This window comes from Barbus barbus (assembly GCF_936440315.1).
Source record: "Barbus barbus genome assembly, chromosome: 30".
Lineage (NCBI taxonomy): Eukaryota > Metazoa > Chordata > Actinopteri > Cypriniformes > Cyprinidae > Barbus > Barbus barbus.
This window is the reverse complement of record NC_136758.1, coordinates 10,707,446-10,724,075: the sequence shown is the minus strand read 5'-3', so window position 1 is coordinate 10,724,075 and position 16,630 is coordinate 10,707,446. Positions and strand designations below refer to the sequence as shown.

Below are 16,630 nucleotides of genomic sequence, written 5' to 3'. Positions count from 1 at the left end.
AAGTATCAAAAGGTGAGCGATGGTTCACACAGTCATAGGATTGTTGAACTTATACTTGTCATTTCACGTGTACTGTAAGTGAAACTGCATTCCTCTTTGTAATGTAACATGTTTGCGTTTCAGCCCTCAAGTATGTGTTTATTTAAGAAATTGTGGGAATAAAGCGAGATCAAATTAGAATAAAACAAATATTCCAAATACGCAGACATAAGTGCGATAATCTCAAACGATCTCTGGTAATCTTCATTTCTGGTGTGGCACAATACTGGGAAGAATGCAATAATTTTCTCAAAAAGGAGAGGGAGGGAGAGTTTAAAAAAGTTGTTTCCTTAGCAACCGGCTGTTATTTGTCATAGTTTACGTCCTGTGCCATGGTAACAAGAAATAAAACAGGATATGATGAGCTTGCATGTGTTTAGAAGATTTTAACAGTGCTTCAATCCATTGCACTGGCAAGGCAATTGTATCATCCCATATCAGCTGAGCCACATTACAAGCTAAACCCTTCTGTTTTTATTGCCAGACAAATATTTAAACATGGTATCAAAGACAGCACAGTGTATTTGTTTAGCCGACTGTCGTTCGTTTAACTAAATGACAAACATATGTTCCATTATGATTATATTTATGCTTAAACAAGAGCAAACTGACACCCTGAGAGGAAGGAACTGCACATTTCCATGCACTGTCTTATTGTGAGATATACTGTAACTTATCATAGTCAGTGCATGATTTTGCTGTGCATAGTTGTGTAGTAGTTTCACCCATCCCTCTATTTACTAGCACTAAAAGTTTATGGCACTGAGCTGTTCATGATTTTGGCACCAGATTGGCATTAAACGCCCGTGTTTCACGCTGTGGTGTAATTGGCATACCTTTTCCGAAGGTTGCTGAGAATTTTTCCAGTATAATGGGCAAATGTTGAGAGAGCATGTCACATGAAGCTGAGAAGTGTGATATAATCACTGGCAGACAGACAGCAGCTGGGCGAGAGGCGAGTCATTAGGCAATAGTGCTCCACACAATGCTTGAGTGAATATAACTGGGTCTTCCTACAGGAAGGGTGACTTATGAGTCCCTTATGTACATATTCTGTGTAGAAAAATGACTTTGAACAGTATGAACAGTAAATAGTTAACATTGCTTAAAGTAATCACAAAAATACAATTTTATTTATATTTAGATATGTTTTTATCTTTAATCACGAGGATGTTTTTGGCCTCTGTTTTTTTTCACTTCTCCTTGATGTGGTTAGATATATGCACTAACAAAATATATGGAAATAAAGTTTTTTTTATATATATGATTTGTTTTTAGATTTTAGCTTTTATAATCTATTAAAAACACATAGTTGAGGCCAACCAAATGTTTACGAATTCACTAAAATGTAAACATTGCCATGAGATTGTGTTGTCATCCCTGTTACTTCTCTTTTTAAGGAAGTAGATAATTTCATTAAAAAAAGTTCACAGACAAGTTAAATTCTTCTCTTTTACACAATGTTATGTTTTGTTTTGTTAGATTTGTTACTGGGGGATTTTTTGTTACTATGATATAATTGAAAAGTGCATCCTGTTGGGATGACCTGCCCAACTCAATCAAGTCTTTAGCTATCTTCAAGAAATGGCTAAAGACACATCTCTTCCATCTACACTTGAACCTCTAACACTTGCACTCTCTATTTTATTTCTATTCTATCTACTTTTCTTTTTAATCATTATAAAAAATAACTACTATAACTACTTGACCCTCAAACACTAGCTCTATCTATTCCATTTCTTTTCTATCTACTTTTAATTCTTTTAATTTATATATATATATATAAAAAAATCATTGTCTGGGCCTTGAATGAGGTAGTTCCCTTGCTATCTATGCAGGGTCAGAAAGCTCTCTGATTTAACCAAAAATATCTTAATTTGTGTTCTGAAGATGAACTGAGGTCTTATAGGCTTGGACCGACAAGAGGGTAAGTAATTAATGACATAATTTTCATGTTTTGGTGAACTATCCCTTTAAAATCTGCATTGAAATCACTTTATTATGTTTTGTTATGACTTTCCCCTATAATAAAAGATCAAGCCTGTGCTTTTGTATAAACAACGGATCATTTAAAAGTGGATTTTATTCTTTAAAGTCTAAAACTGAAATGTACTTTAAAATATCCCCACTCAAAAGTCAAGTCACTATTATTTGTATAGTGCTTTTAACAATGCAAATTGTGTCAAAGCAGCTTTACATCAGCTTGATATAAAGCTGGGTGGCTTTTAAAAGTTTTAAATTATTTTAAATTATTAAGTTGTTAAAAGAAAAATCATGATAACCTATAAATATATTTTAACGTTACATATCCAGCACAACTGTGTACTGGAATCATTTTAAATAATTGTAAACTCAGTTAAGCGTGAAATTTGAACTCTGAATAAACTTGATAAGACTACAAAATTATATTAATCATTTGAAAAATCTGTTTGTGTATTTCAGCTATTGCAAACAAGCAGAAAGTGGATAGTCAGATAGCTGATGAAAGTCAAGATTTCAATGCAATGTGCAATCATCAGACAAACCGTCAGCTCCTTAAAGTGCCAAGTTTCCATGCACACTTTTCCAGTTTCTGTTTTCACTCACTTGATAGTCTAGGTAAATCAAAAGTAATCTGACCGACTTTACTTTGGCTGTAGTACTCTACAGCAGAGAAAATTGCTCTCATATGCCAGAGAGCACTAAAGTATCGAGCAACTGGTTGAAAAGCCCTGTCTACTGAAGACAGAAATGTTACTTGTTACAGGATTTCAGTGGCAGTTCGATAAGCCTCAGAGTGCATTTACTGCCGGTTTTCTGCCACAAAAGGACCACAACCATCCACTCTACTGTGACACTGCCTTAACATTTATTCCTAAGCCATATATACTACCATAAATCCACTGATTCAAAATCAGACATAATATTTGGACAAACCACATATCCACACGGTTTCAATTATGAGGCCACCAAGCCACACATGGTATGGATCAGTAACACAAATTACCAGGAATACAGGTTTATTGGTGTACTGGTGAAGCTTTGAACTTGGGGATTTTCTTCACCATGCACTAGCAATAGATCTCCAAGGCTCCTACTTTTCAGGGTGGCAGTTTCCATTTGTGTACTCTGGAGTCTTCATTAAACCAGTTTATCTGCACGGAAATGACTGTGGTTGCAATGGAGAGCGTTTGGCGGGGAAACGACGGGTTATGTCATAATGGAGTATAGCAGGCTGAGGAAAGCAGAACAGACAGGAAACGACTGTACAGTAACCAGGGAAGCCTGCCACTGTTAAAAGGTATCCATTCCCAAAACCATAACTTTTAAGGATTTAACACCTACCTGTAAAATAAAAGTAATAGAGTGAGAAAAGTGTCAGCGTGCTAAAGAAATACAGATTTGAGTTGAGTTAAGGACAGTGAAACTTTTATTTCAAACCAGTACTCTGGCAAGCCTCAGTGTAAACTAGAATGAATGAAAGTGGTTTTATATGGAAAATGTGCAATTTAGGAATCACAGACTGCCGGACAGCAGGAAAATGTCCTGTGGATCGTATCCTGGAGAAGCGATCATGCTCTTCTACTGTATCTGGCGCTGCTCCATCATTGTGCTGCATCCACTGCAACCGAAGGGAAATGTTTAAGTCATTATGTTGGAGAAGGTTTGATGTTGTTCTCTAAAAGTCTCTTTGTGTTCAAATCATCTGTAAAATAAAATGGAATGGTCTATATGGAGGGCATAGTGGACATTTTTATGCTGATAAGGCTCCTAAAAGATTGTGGCATGTGTATCACAGATCGTAATATTATAGTGGTTAATCATTAAATATTAGGCTGGGGATTCTGTGGTCGCTTGTTTGTGAATACTGTTGTTCTTATAAAACTGGCCCATTAAATATGGCATTACTGTGGAAACGGCTTGTAAATCTACGTCGTGAAATAAAGGACTCTATGGGGAACAGGAATGAGAAACACATTAGATTTTGGACTCTAAAATCTCTGTGAATCGGCCCTTCCCTGTCATTATGCCTTGTTGAAGTCCTCTGAAGTTTCTCTGATTATTAAAACAAACCAGCATTTTTTTTAAATTTTCAGTGACTTTTTCTACACATTATATAGTTACACCAGTAGGTGGCGACAAGTGACTGTCTTAGTGAATTGGATTCATTCGGATAAGTAACACATAACTTATAATGACTTATTGAATCATTCACTCAGCCGACTCAACCATATGAGTAAGTCATAGAATCGTTTACTCAACAGATTGGCTTAAATACACTGATTAATTCAAGAAGGAAACACCACTGTGTTACGCTGAGACAGAAAACGTAATTCTGCTGTGGCTTTGTAGCTAAGTTACAACGTATTAACTTTTAATTTATTGAATTGCATAAAGCAATAATACCCGCCGTTTAGCTGTTCATCTGAATATCAACATGCAAGTGTGACATTGATTAAATGTAACATTATTAATATTGCAAAAATGTAATATCCAACTAAAACAACACAGTGTCTGGCTTACATTATTGATAGTGTCCTTTTTTATATTTAACTAGTTGCAAAATATTTATGCAGTTGATGAAATGCTTCTTGAATGACATCTTGATGTTTCCGAATGTTTTGTCATGAATATGGTTTGTGCATGTAGCTTTGTAAATGTGATAAAGGCACTTTTTGAAAAAAGCTGGCATTTGACAAGTTGAAAAACACTGTTACCACAGAGCGGATTACTTTCTACAACCAGCATCTCTGACTCATTGTAGAGCTGAATGGACTGACTGAGCCCTGATTGGGCACCGTTCCCGCTGCTGGGCTTGAATCAATCAAGTGTGGCTCAATTTATGGTCCACATGTTTGGGCATCTTCTGATCTGGTTCTTTGTTGGCTGCTGCTTTTTGTTGCTAATCAAGCACTAATCACATGTTAGCGTACTAACGGACCAGGAGAGCTTTTCTGAGGTCAACATTTTGAGGTCCCATTTGTCTTTTAAAATTAGAGTCTATGTTAAAAGACACCTCACTTTTCTTAGTGGCCCCTGGTTATTATTAGCCTAAACTTTCTCCAAAAGGAATTAAGGGGGATTTTAGTTAACATGCCTGTTTCATCAAAGAAAAAAAAATATTAGAAGAAATATTCTGGGATTTTGAATGTCTGAGAACCTCCAGTCTCTATGGAAACCGTTGCTCAACACAAACAAATGCTGATTCGCTCTCCAGACCTGAAAAAAAGATAAATGTTTTCCCAAAGGAAAGAGTTGGACCAAAGGGTTCCTCTGGTGGGTTTATGTGGGAACTCTTTCAGACCACTGAAGAATTCAGCCAAGTCAAAGAATAGCAGAGCAGCTGCTTTATCTATCGCAGGACGTTGGGCAGATTCCAGTCTGCCCGTCAACTTTATTTATTTATTTTTGTATGTAGTCTCAGCCTATTTATTGCTTCTACTGAACTGGACAGAGAGAGAGAAAAAAACAAAATAATTAAAGACTGATATTAGTTAATATTAGGCCTACTTAACATCACCCATGGCAAGACAAGGACAGTTTAGGTTGTAAAATGGTATGACTCTCCCAAAACTTAATGATACTTCTATTAAAGACTTTTTCCAGCTATTTCAATTAAATCAAAATCATATTAAATAAACATGACAAAGAATGTTTGATTCCATAGTTGTGTCAGTAGGTGGCGACAAGTGACACTATTATAAACGTATTCATTCAAAAACGCAGATTCATTCGGAGAACAAACATGTAAGTTATGAATGACTTATTGAATCATTCAACCGATTCAATGAGGAACAAAACACATATATGAGTGAGTTATAGGATCATTTACTCAACTGATACACACTATTCATTCATAAAGTAAACTCTATTGTGTGTTGCTCTAAGTGTTTAATTCTGCCGTGGCTTTGTAGCTTTTTCTGGAGGAGGAACTGTGTGTAAAATATAAGTTACCAGATTTGAGTATCACTGGTCTACTCTGAGAGTTTGTAGACATCTCGTTGTAAATTAATGAGAATTGGTTGACATGTAGTAACAAAGTTACTTATAGTTAGTGGAATGTCTAAAGTGGACTATCAAAATAAAGTGTAACCAAACTTATCTTTATTAAACTGTTGCATTAAGCACTTGCCGTTTTGCTATTGCTCTGAATATCACCATTCATTTGATTGCACTGATTTTCATAATACCTGCACGATTGTGAGTGTGACATTGCTTAAATATTACGTCATTAATACTGCTTAAATGTAATATCCTTTTGATATTTAGCCAGATGCAACATGAAATCAAAATCATATGACATAAACATGAATACAAAGAGTGTTTGGGTGTTTTTGGGTGATGCTATGTGGTTGCTAAGGTTTTCATTTGAAGTCAATGGGACTGTAGAGTAAGCCGTGTATGTTGTTGTACAAACAGGGTGTTGCCTTTTTGGCTGCTTTTGGGTTTGGCCTTGATGAAGAGTGCTGGTTTGGCATAGATTATGTCTTCCTATGATCTTGAGGTTATCCTACAAAAAATATATAGATGTCTTAAAAGAAAAATGTCCATGAACTCCCGTTTGTCACTTTATTAGTGTGTCTAAATCAGTGTGTCGGTCATTGCGTAACTGAAAGGAACAGATGAAGAACATCAAACTATAAGACTACAGGAATGGAAAAGAGTCTGGGTTGGAATAATGGTGGGAATGTAGCCCAGTTTAGATGCTGGGATGTGGAAGCAAACACATAACAGGAAGTTCAGTGACAAAAGAAAGGAAAGATTGAGGGAGACCTGAGGAAGGGTCAGAACTGTCACCCAATCAATTTAACAGCTTTTCCTAATTTCTTCAGTGAAGTTACGATATGCTGGTTGTCTTCACCTGGATTGTTTTCATTTAATATCCTGGTAGAGCTGTCTATTTTTACAATGATTAAGTTGTCTTCATAGTCTTTGACGTGCTTTTTTCAACGCTTCAGAATGTCACCCGCTGTTGTTTGTCTTTAGCTTGTCCAACCATCTACTACCTGTCTTGCAAAGTTATGCAAATGGTGTCAGAAAGTTCAGTTGTTGTAGGCTTTGTTGAGTACGCTTCATTGGACCGTGAAAGCCAGTCAATATCAACATCTTTGTGTGCCTTTATTTCATAATGCTGGACATATAATTGATTCTGCACAGCACATGTCATGAATACGGTACACTTTGATGTCCCATTACTTCTTAAAACATTAGAGATAATAATATCTTCTTTTTTGTGTGTGTGAAAAACACTTGTCCAGCTTTAGAGGTCTCGACCTTCTCTACTATATCCAACAATTAAAACTTACCCATGCCCATTGAAAATGTGTGCTTGGGGTAACATGCATTATTACATACTTTCTTACACTACCCAGGCTCAGTGGAAATACGTGCCTCTACCTATATCAAAACTCATTTTGAAAATAAATAAATCGTCTCAGTACAGTTTTTACTGAGGAAACTGCAGAAATTCATACATATAGTTTTTTTTTTATTTTTTCACAAACTTAGGTATTTTCAATACATGCTTGGGTAGTACATCCATGTCATTATTTTGACACATTTTTGACATTAAATTCTTTTAATTATTAACTCATTAACTAATGAGTTATTAACTAATTTGAATTCTCAGAAACATAATATTTAGCAGTGTCCCATATTTTGCATGCAACAATTTAAAATATTTTCTCCCCTCACAAAGGATGTACAGTAAGATTCCTTAAAATTGTGTGGAAATAACATCAATTTGACCCTTTTATTGGAATTATTTTATTATGATTTTGTTTTTCAGTTAATTATGTTTATTTAAGGTTAGAATATTTCTAGAATATTCCTTCTCCTGTGTTTCAACATTTTCTGAAGCACATCCTTTCACAAATCGTAAAAAAAATTAAATAAAAATAAGAATTTCAGGCCTTGATGCCAGCCAAAAAAATAAAATAAAAAATAGTCAGACCAAAAGAAGAGAAAATCCATTTTAGGAGACATCAGACATGGAATCAGTTCATTTTTATTATTATTGTGTGTTCTCATGTTTCTTTTTTCCCACCTGTTATCCTTTGTGGATGTAGTTTTTCCATTGTTTTTTAAGTCTGACTTCCTAAGTTTGACAATACTCAAACAGTTCCAGCTTGAGAAATGAAAGGACAACGAGATCAGTTTATCTAAGTCTTAGGTTTGGCTTTACTGCAAAGAACAGTTCAGTATTCCTGTCAGATCTCTGAGTGTGGCCATCTCTGTGTGAAACAGATCCATTAGATCATTAATTCCCAGCTAGGGATATTTGTACCTCAGGGAGTACTTGGAAATATTTTACATGCATATTTCATTTATAGTTATACATTTAGCAGATATATTTTTATCTAAAGCAACTTACAAACTGAAACAAAAGCAATTCTTCAAAGAGTCAACAAAATTTGTAATATGTACAATCGCAGTGTATTAGACAACTAGCTTACAAAGCAAGCTAAAGAACATGAGAAAAGCAGAGAATAAATATATTTTTTGTGTGTTTGTGTAAGTGCATTGATTTAAAGGTGTGGGCATTGGATTAAAGGTTAAGTGCTTATAGAAGAGGTGTGTCTTTAACTGCTTCTTGAGAGATATGATGTTCTCATGAGTTTGGGTGGATGATGGTGCATTTCACCAGAGAGGAGCAGAGAAGGCAAAGGTTTTGAACATTGACTTTTTGCCTCTTAAGGAACAAGACGTTGCTCGTTCAGTGTGTGTAGCTGGTGGAAAGGGGTTTGTATGAGTGAATTGAAGTAGAGAGGCGCTGTTCCAGTGGCAGTCCTTAAACCATTGTTAAAACCTGTTGTCATTTACTCACACTCTTTCCATTCAAAACCTATAAGACTTTGGCTCATTTTTGAAACACAAATGCAGGTAACCAAAAACTTTATTTTTGGATAGAGTGACAGAAACCTCTCAGGTTCCATTAAAAATATTTTCATTTGTGTTATGGGTTTGGAACAACATGAGTGTGAGTAAATCATGGTAATTTCCTTTTTTAGGGGGAACTGTCACTTTACTTTTAATTCTGGTTGAAATCAGAAAAGGGTTGACGTGAAATGTTGATTTTGAAATAAAAATTGTAAAAAAAAATAGGACTTCCAAATTATTGAAATAAACCATACAATAAAAAGTTCTGATTAAGCATTAATTTTGCTAATTGTAAGTTGGGGTAGGCGATATATCGGTAGACACGATTATAGAAATTATAGTAGAAATTTGTCAAGCAGTAGAGATTTTGGACTATGGTCTCTATCGCAGTTACACACTCAGTATGTGACATTGCTGTGGTCACAAAAACATATACTTTTATAGGTTTAAAAACAAGTGATTTTGAGCCATTGAAAAGCAATTTACAGCAAAAGTGATCTCATGTCGCTATATGTGTGCCTAAGACAGCGTGAGCCGCAAGCATATAGCAAAATGACAAGTTTTGACAAACTTTTGCTGCAAATTGCCTTTCGATGGCTTAAAATCGCTTGTTTTTAATCCTCAGTGTAGACAGTGCTCAAAGTGCACGGGAGTATTAAACCGAGTTATTTTTGCTGCTTTATAGGCCTTAAACAGTTAAATGGATAGTTCACCCCAAAATGAAAATTCTGTCATTAATTACTCACCCTCATGTCGTCCCAAACCAGTAAGACCTTCGTTCATCTTCAGAACACAAATTAAGATGTTTTTGATGAAATCAGTGGATCAACTTCAGTTTTGCAAAAATACTTTTTTTTTTTTTTGTGCAAAGAAAACAAAAATAGCATAATTTACTCAACCATTCTTCTTGCCCGAGTTACGTCTTCCACCATTTTTGAGAGTACCTAAGAACATATTTGATGTAATCAGCGCAAAACTGAAGTTGACCCACTGATGTCACATGGACTGTTTTACTTATGTATTTACAACGTTTCTGGACCTGGGAACATTTCAGTTGTGTTGCTGTCTATGGAGGGTCAGATAGCTCTCCGATTTCATCAAAAACATCTGAATTTGTGTTGAGAAGATGAACGAAGGTCTTATGGGTTTGGAACGACATGTGGGTGAGTAATTAATGACAGAATTTTCATTTTGGGGTGAACTAACCCTTTAAATACAAACACTTGTATGTGTCAAAATGCCCATCTTTGGAAGTATCCTTCTAAACACAGTAAATTGGGTCTTAAATGAAAGCAAACAGCTGAGGAAGAAAACATCTGGGCAGCTCTTAAAGTGACAGCAGTCAAATTTTTCTGCTGTCTGTCGTTCATGTTAATCACACAACAAAATAGAAATAATCTCTCACTGCTTTTGACTAAATTACTTTTGTAACCAAAAAGCAGAAATATATATTTAACTTACAGAGTGAAGAATATGCAGTGTTTTTATTTATTTGATTACTTTACAATGTATGTAGCATTTCTTATTTATTTGTTCTGCTGTAGTTTTTTTTTTTTTTTTTGTCTCACTGCCTGTAATTAGTTTCTTATTCTTATTTAATCGCTGAGTGTTTACTTGTCTTCGGTGAGCTGGAGCTTTTTATTTGATCTTTTCATTTAGGCTAGTAGGCCTAGTTTTTTGAGACATTGACATAGATATAGATATATCGTTACTGTGAAATACAATGACTATATCGTGATATAAGATTTTGGTCATATCGCCCACCCCTAATTGTAAGGATAGGTTAGCTAGTCATTTTGGCTACATAAACCCTGAAAAGATGATCAGGACTCTGATGTGGCACAAAGTGGTGATTCGGTTACTCTTACACAGCCCTGAATAAAGAGAACAATGAGTCAAACTCACAAACACGCAAACCCTCTGGCCTTCAGTCCTTATTATGGCAGAGCGCCACCGTCTCAGATCTCCCCTTTATATTCACCGGTCTGAAACATCTGCCAGCTCAGCTGTGCAGCTCGATCACAATTGTGAGACGGTGACGGCGGAAATGTGAGATAGGGGTTCAGTGTTTAGGTAATACTGTCTAGGCTCTTAAGGTATCAGGGCTGTTTGACGTGCATTCAGCTTTCTTTCATCATGCTGACATTATGAAAATCAAAGCTTGCAGTGCTAAACATCAGTAATGTGTTTTTCCTTACAGGCTGACATGATGAATACAAAAAGAAGGGAATTTCCCATGATGCACCAAGCTTTCAAATCCTAGTAACACATGTTGCATCAAGGCTGCGCTTGCAGATTAAGAAATAAATTGGACTTATAAAGATGAAGTGTTTTCAGGCCAGTGTGGATGCACATCTGTGTATCATTACAGGAGGAAAGAAAAGGAAAAATATCGAGCACTGAAAGAGACTTTGTACTCTTTAATAGGATACAATAAAAGATTGTTTAAGCAAGTCAGTGCTGAAGGCTTTGCAGTGCTTGACAGTGATGGATAAAGATATTGACACTGCATTGATTTTGCAGTCAGAGTCGGTGAATGATTTATTTGTCGAATTACAGTAGTTTGTTTAGATGCTGGATAATTCTTCTGTCATGTAAAGTGTTAAATGAAACTCAGCTGCTTCATAGGGAGCTGGCCATTTTTATTAAAAGCAGACATTGCATCCAACCTACGCTAGCCTTGACATTTAACAATTTAATTTTCTGGGGTAAACACATGCAGTTAGTTAATGTGAATATTTACAGGAGCCAAACAATGATTTCATTTAGAGGACTGTCATAAAGGCGAAAACTCATTTTGATATTTTTTGGGAACATATTAATATGTCAGGGTGATAGAACTGTAGTGATTCCATAAAAAAAAAAAAAAATCCTATTAATGTGGTGAGACCCCTGCAGATCCTCACGACTTTGTGTCAAGGTCAGTTCAAGTTGTAAATGTCATGTGGCGCAACCCTCCAAAAACACTAATGATATTTATGAATTTAATTTAAAAAAAGTACATTTCTATTAAAAATTTTCTTTCTAGTTACCTAAATATTTTATGTTAAATTCACTGTTAATTTTAGTTATTTGTGAAACTGACTAATTCTGAGTGAAGATTGTTTCTACATAATTCTTATTAGTTTGCATTTAAGTATAAAAATACTCACTTTAATCATTGATACTGTAAATTTAAATAGTTTTTTTCATTGAAAATATACAATAAAAATAATATAGTTCAGTCATGAAACTCTAGATGGCGCAGGCTGATGGGTTGTTAATGTAACTGATGATATTCAGAGAGTTAAACGACTTGGCACAAGCTGATTGGTTCATGCTGCATAAGCAGCCAATGAGCTTACTGCCTTGCATTTATATGGCTGGCTAGTATTCACTTGAGTTTCCTGCAGCGCTCTCAGAGTTCTCTGAAGCCCTCCACCTTCCCCAGCTCCACCTGTATAGATCTGCTACGGGTTATTTTATATGCTATTTTTGCAGCATTAGTATGTCTTAAATACTCATGGGACCGTATCGCCATATGCATTGGCAGTAGCAAGTTCCTGTACTTGCTAGCAGCAGCAATAATCTACAACTACAGCTATAATCAACAGCAGCAGCAATTCAGCAGCAGTGTAGCAGATCTATTCCGCCAAGACCAAATACATTAACATTATCATATCATCACCATGCTAAAATCTTCCGAGAGTTGTCATGATTGAAATACAGATATAAAATGCAGCTATCATGTGCAATGCTTTGTGGGAGTGGGTGGTCAAAGGTTGACAGGAATTCATGTTTCTGTGGTAAAAGCACCTTGTCTGATTGGTCCATTTCTGTTCAGGATTATGAGTATTGTAGTCCTTCTCTAATTTGACAAGAACACAATTTTTTACATCTTGGAAGATTTATACTGTACATTACTGCTACAAACAAATTGTTAATAAATCTTTCTGTGAAGAACATGAATGAAGCCTTTCAGAGCGTTACAGTAAAACACTTGTATAGTAGGAAGCATATCTTATCATTCTATTCAGTCTGTGACTCCACCAAATGCTTTAGTAGGAATCTGTGAAATAATTCAATTCAATGGAGACGACCTCACTCAACCCTGAGATGACGTAATAGGTACTTTTGATACTGACTTTGGTCCTAGATGTAGTTTAGTGACCTAATCAGACATACCACTGTCCCCTTATTTTCTCTGTATAGGAAAATCCCTGTTACAGAAATAAGACTAAGCAAACACTCATTCAGAGCATGAGAAAATACAATATTAAGATTAGGAGAATTAGGTGCAAATCTTTCCACTTCTGTGTGTGTGTGTGTGTGTGTGTGTGTGTTTCCACCCATTTATGCCCAGTGCTGCCCATGCGTCTGGCCTTTATTGCTGGGCAATGTGATGATGAACTATGTAAACCTACCTGACAACAGCCCCAAACTGTTCCAATTTGAGAAATATAAAGCGCAGCAAACAAACTAACTTATTCCACAAAACTAAGAGGAAACTGCAGCATTCTTGTATTAAAGTTAAGCAAAAGTTAATTTAAAAGTTAAATTGAATTTCTACAGTTACTTTGTTTTAACTCTAGTCAAGTGAGTAGTACTTTTAAAAGATATGTTTAAATCATGCTCTATCTAACCAGACTGTGTTGGCACATTGGCTGTTTTTATTTTTTACTTCACAGAGGCTGTTTTTTTTTAGTTTGTTTCCAGTCATAGAGTTGAGTGAGTTTAAAGCGTTTGGGAATGGACCGGAAGTGTATCCAAGTAACCAAATTGCTCCCTTGTGTAGGGCAGGAGCCACCGTCCAGTCAAGTTAGACGTTAGCAGTAGGATATTACCAAATTTGGAAGATGAAGAAAATAAATAGGAATGCTCTAAACAGTATTACATAATCAGCAGAAAGAGACAACAGTTTGCATTGTTCAAATGAAGTTTCAACAGTAAAAAAATGTTACTACAGTCTTTTGATTAGCATAGTGGGTGATAGACCTCAGCCTGAGGGTGATTTTTACCACCTTTACATGATGGATGCAATGCGGCATTACCTGTTCTCAGGGTGTAGCCAGAAAACTGTATTGGCTGCTTTACTCCAATTATGTTTCACAATGATGTCAGGATGAAACTCTACAGCAACTGATTCTCATTCAGAGACCATGTGTGGACGATTATTACCCTTCCTGTGGTTATATACAGTGACCCCAAAAGGATCTCGACACACTTAAATGTATGAATTTAATGGCATTTGATTACAAATTGCAAACTGGTAGAATATTAAGTGGCATATGCAAAGAAATTATGTTAAACCTAATTTTTCAGTATTAAATTCACTTTTCTGAACCATTACTTAAATGGTCATATTTTAGTAGCTGTATGTTTGAGAGAATGTTACCAGAACAACCTTCATTATTGTCTTTAATTCCTTTTTATCCTTGTTTGTTACTGCCTGACATTTGAATTATGTTTCATAACTCAATTTTAACACGCCTACAATATTTCAACTAGATGACAGCATTCAGTGATATTGTATAAAAGGCGTTTACGTGAATTGTGTTGGACTTTGATGGGTAAGTCATTAGCTTTAAAAGGTGATTCTTTTAGGGCATTGAATGATGAAGGTGGTGTGAGCTCAGTGGGATTTAAAAGAGTGCGAGTTTGACAGTCACAGCTGTAAACACATTGAATACGAATGTAGAGTTATCACGCCATCATAAATCTTCTATTCTGCGTCTTTGATTTGTTTGCAGAGGTTATCCGCTCGTCTGTTTGCATTGGGCTCGCACAGTCACACTCTTTTGGTCTCAGAAAATGCTTAGAAGAGAAAATGTGCTCTAAATTGTATTTACAAAGAGAGTGTCATGTTAAAACATGAAAATGCACTCCTTAGATTTGCTGTCGGGCGGCATCATGAAAGACCAGGACCCAGGGTGCCTATCACACATTGGTCAGGCTGAATTGTGGGCGTTTGAATCAGACAACCCACCCTGTCCTATTGCTAACACATCACAGGACACATTTCCAGCTGTTTTGAACTAGCTCTATTGTAAGCATCTGAAGACAAATCCAGTAAAGCTCTTCTTCCCGTCAGATGGGAAATATTTATATCTATGGTATGAGAGTGAGCTCATAGTTTGGGGTGTTTGGGGACACTTTAGGAAAACTGGCTTCACTGGATGTGTTTTAATACACCATATGCTACAATTCATACAGGTAATACCTGCCAATATTGTAACACTTCAACATATGTATTGCTGCAGTGATATAACACAGTAGGTGTTTCACATTAGAGTTGTTGATATATCAGGGGTGTCCAGTCCTGCTCCTGAAGGATCAACCAGCAGTAACTCTTTTGGCCTAGAAGACCTAGATTAGCTGGTTCAGATGTGTTTAAATAGGGTTGGAGCTAAACTCTGCAGGACAACGGCCCTCTAGGAGCAAGTTTGGACACCCCTGTCATCTTGACCAGTCACCATTCAGGTGTCAATAGGAATCCTCTCGATCTGGAATTTTGTGTGAGGTTGAACGATTTAGCAACAGGTTCACACAACTTTGTCACAAATTCACCACACTGGATATGCTTCCATCTACCCATTTTTATGCGCATTTTGGTATATTGCATAAAAACGCGACAATGCGCATAAATTCTAAATATGTGCTCATCTGTGTCGCATAAATTTTTTATCCAATAAGAAAATATGCCAAATGAGCCAAAATCTGTCGTCACAGTGGTTCTGTATAATTACCTTCCAGAACTGAACACGACTGCACTCACAAACAGCAGGAATCGGTCTCTGAAAGCAAAATAAAACATTGCCGCATTTATTGCATTTCAATTGCACGCTCTTGAGGTGAAAGTACTTTATTATTTACGATAAAAGACCCACAGTGGCTTCTCCTACTGCAAATTACCTTTTTCTTAGTGATATTTGGCACCGGTTTATCAGGAAGTGACAATTTTGTTACCTTTGTCTTGCTGGATGGAAATGGTGCTTGCAAATGTTTTATGCAATAAAAAAAATCAAGTAAAATTGTCAACTTTGAATGGAAACCGTTATTAACAGAGAGTGACTTCGCACATTGCTACACTATTGACAGTAGACATGCAAAATGATGCTAATTTGACTGCACCTTAAATACAAAAAACAAACTTGGACCTATTTGAAATATTTTCAAAGCAAAAATTGATACAATAAAACGAATTAAGCTCTAACAAGTGTGCTACCATTTGCAAGCCGTTTGAACTCTAGAACCAATAGTCTAATCACATTTTTTGTACTGAGTGGTAAAAATATGATTAAAAAAGGAAATCTTTACAATGAATGTCTTGTTCTATTGATTTTGCTAAGAGCTCAAAGCACAGACAAATCTAAGCAGACCTAATTTGACCGAATGTAACCTTAACTGGAGATCAAGAGATGTTTTCTTTAACGCTTTGAGAACTCACGTCACATGAGTATTCCCAAGACAACCTTTAATTGTAAAATGGAGAAAAAACAATTACTACACAAAAGCGTTTTGTGATCAAAGCACACAAATAGACTCTGTCAGACACATTATTCCAGTGAATGTTCAGTGCTGTTGCTGTGGATAAGTGCATAACATAAGATCATGACATAACCAAATTATTACTAGAAAATGGTAACAATGGCAGTGCATTCAACGCCATCTGTATCAATTTACCTTAACTCCCTTATTGTTCCCATCTTGTTATAGCATGTTTCAGTACAGGAGTCGCATTCAGCTGCATTAA

At 36.0% G+C, this 16,630-nt stretch overlaps 1 protein-coding gene across 1 annotated transcript in view; it reads right to left on the bottom strand.

The window, feature by feature from the left end:
* LOC306850608 (dihydropyrimidinase-related protein 5-like) overlaps positions 1–16,630 on the bottom strand; it is a 618,334-nt gene that overhangs the window by 266,662 nt on the left and 335,042 nt on the right. The gene's annotated exons all lie outside the window — the stretch shown is intronic.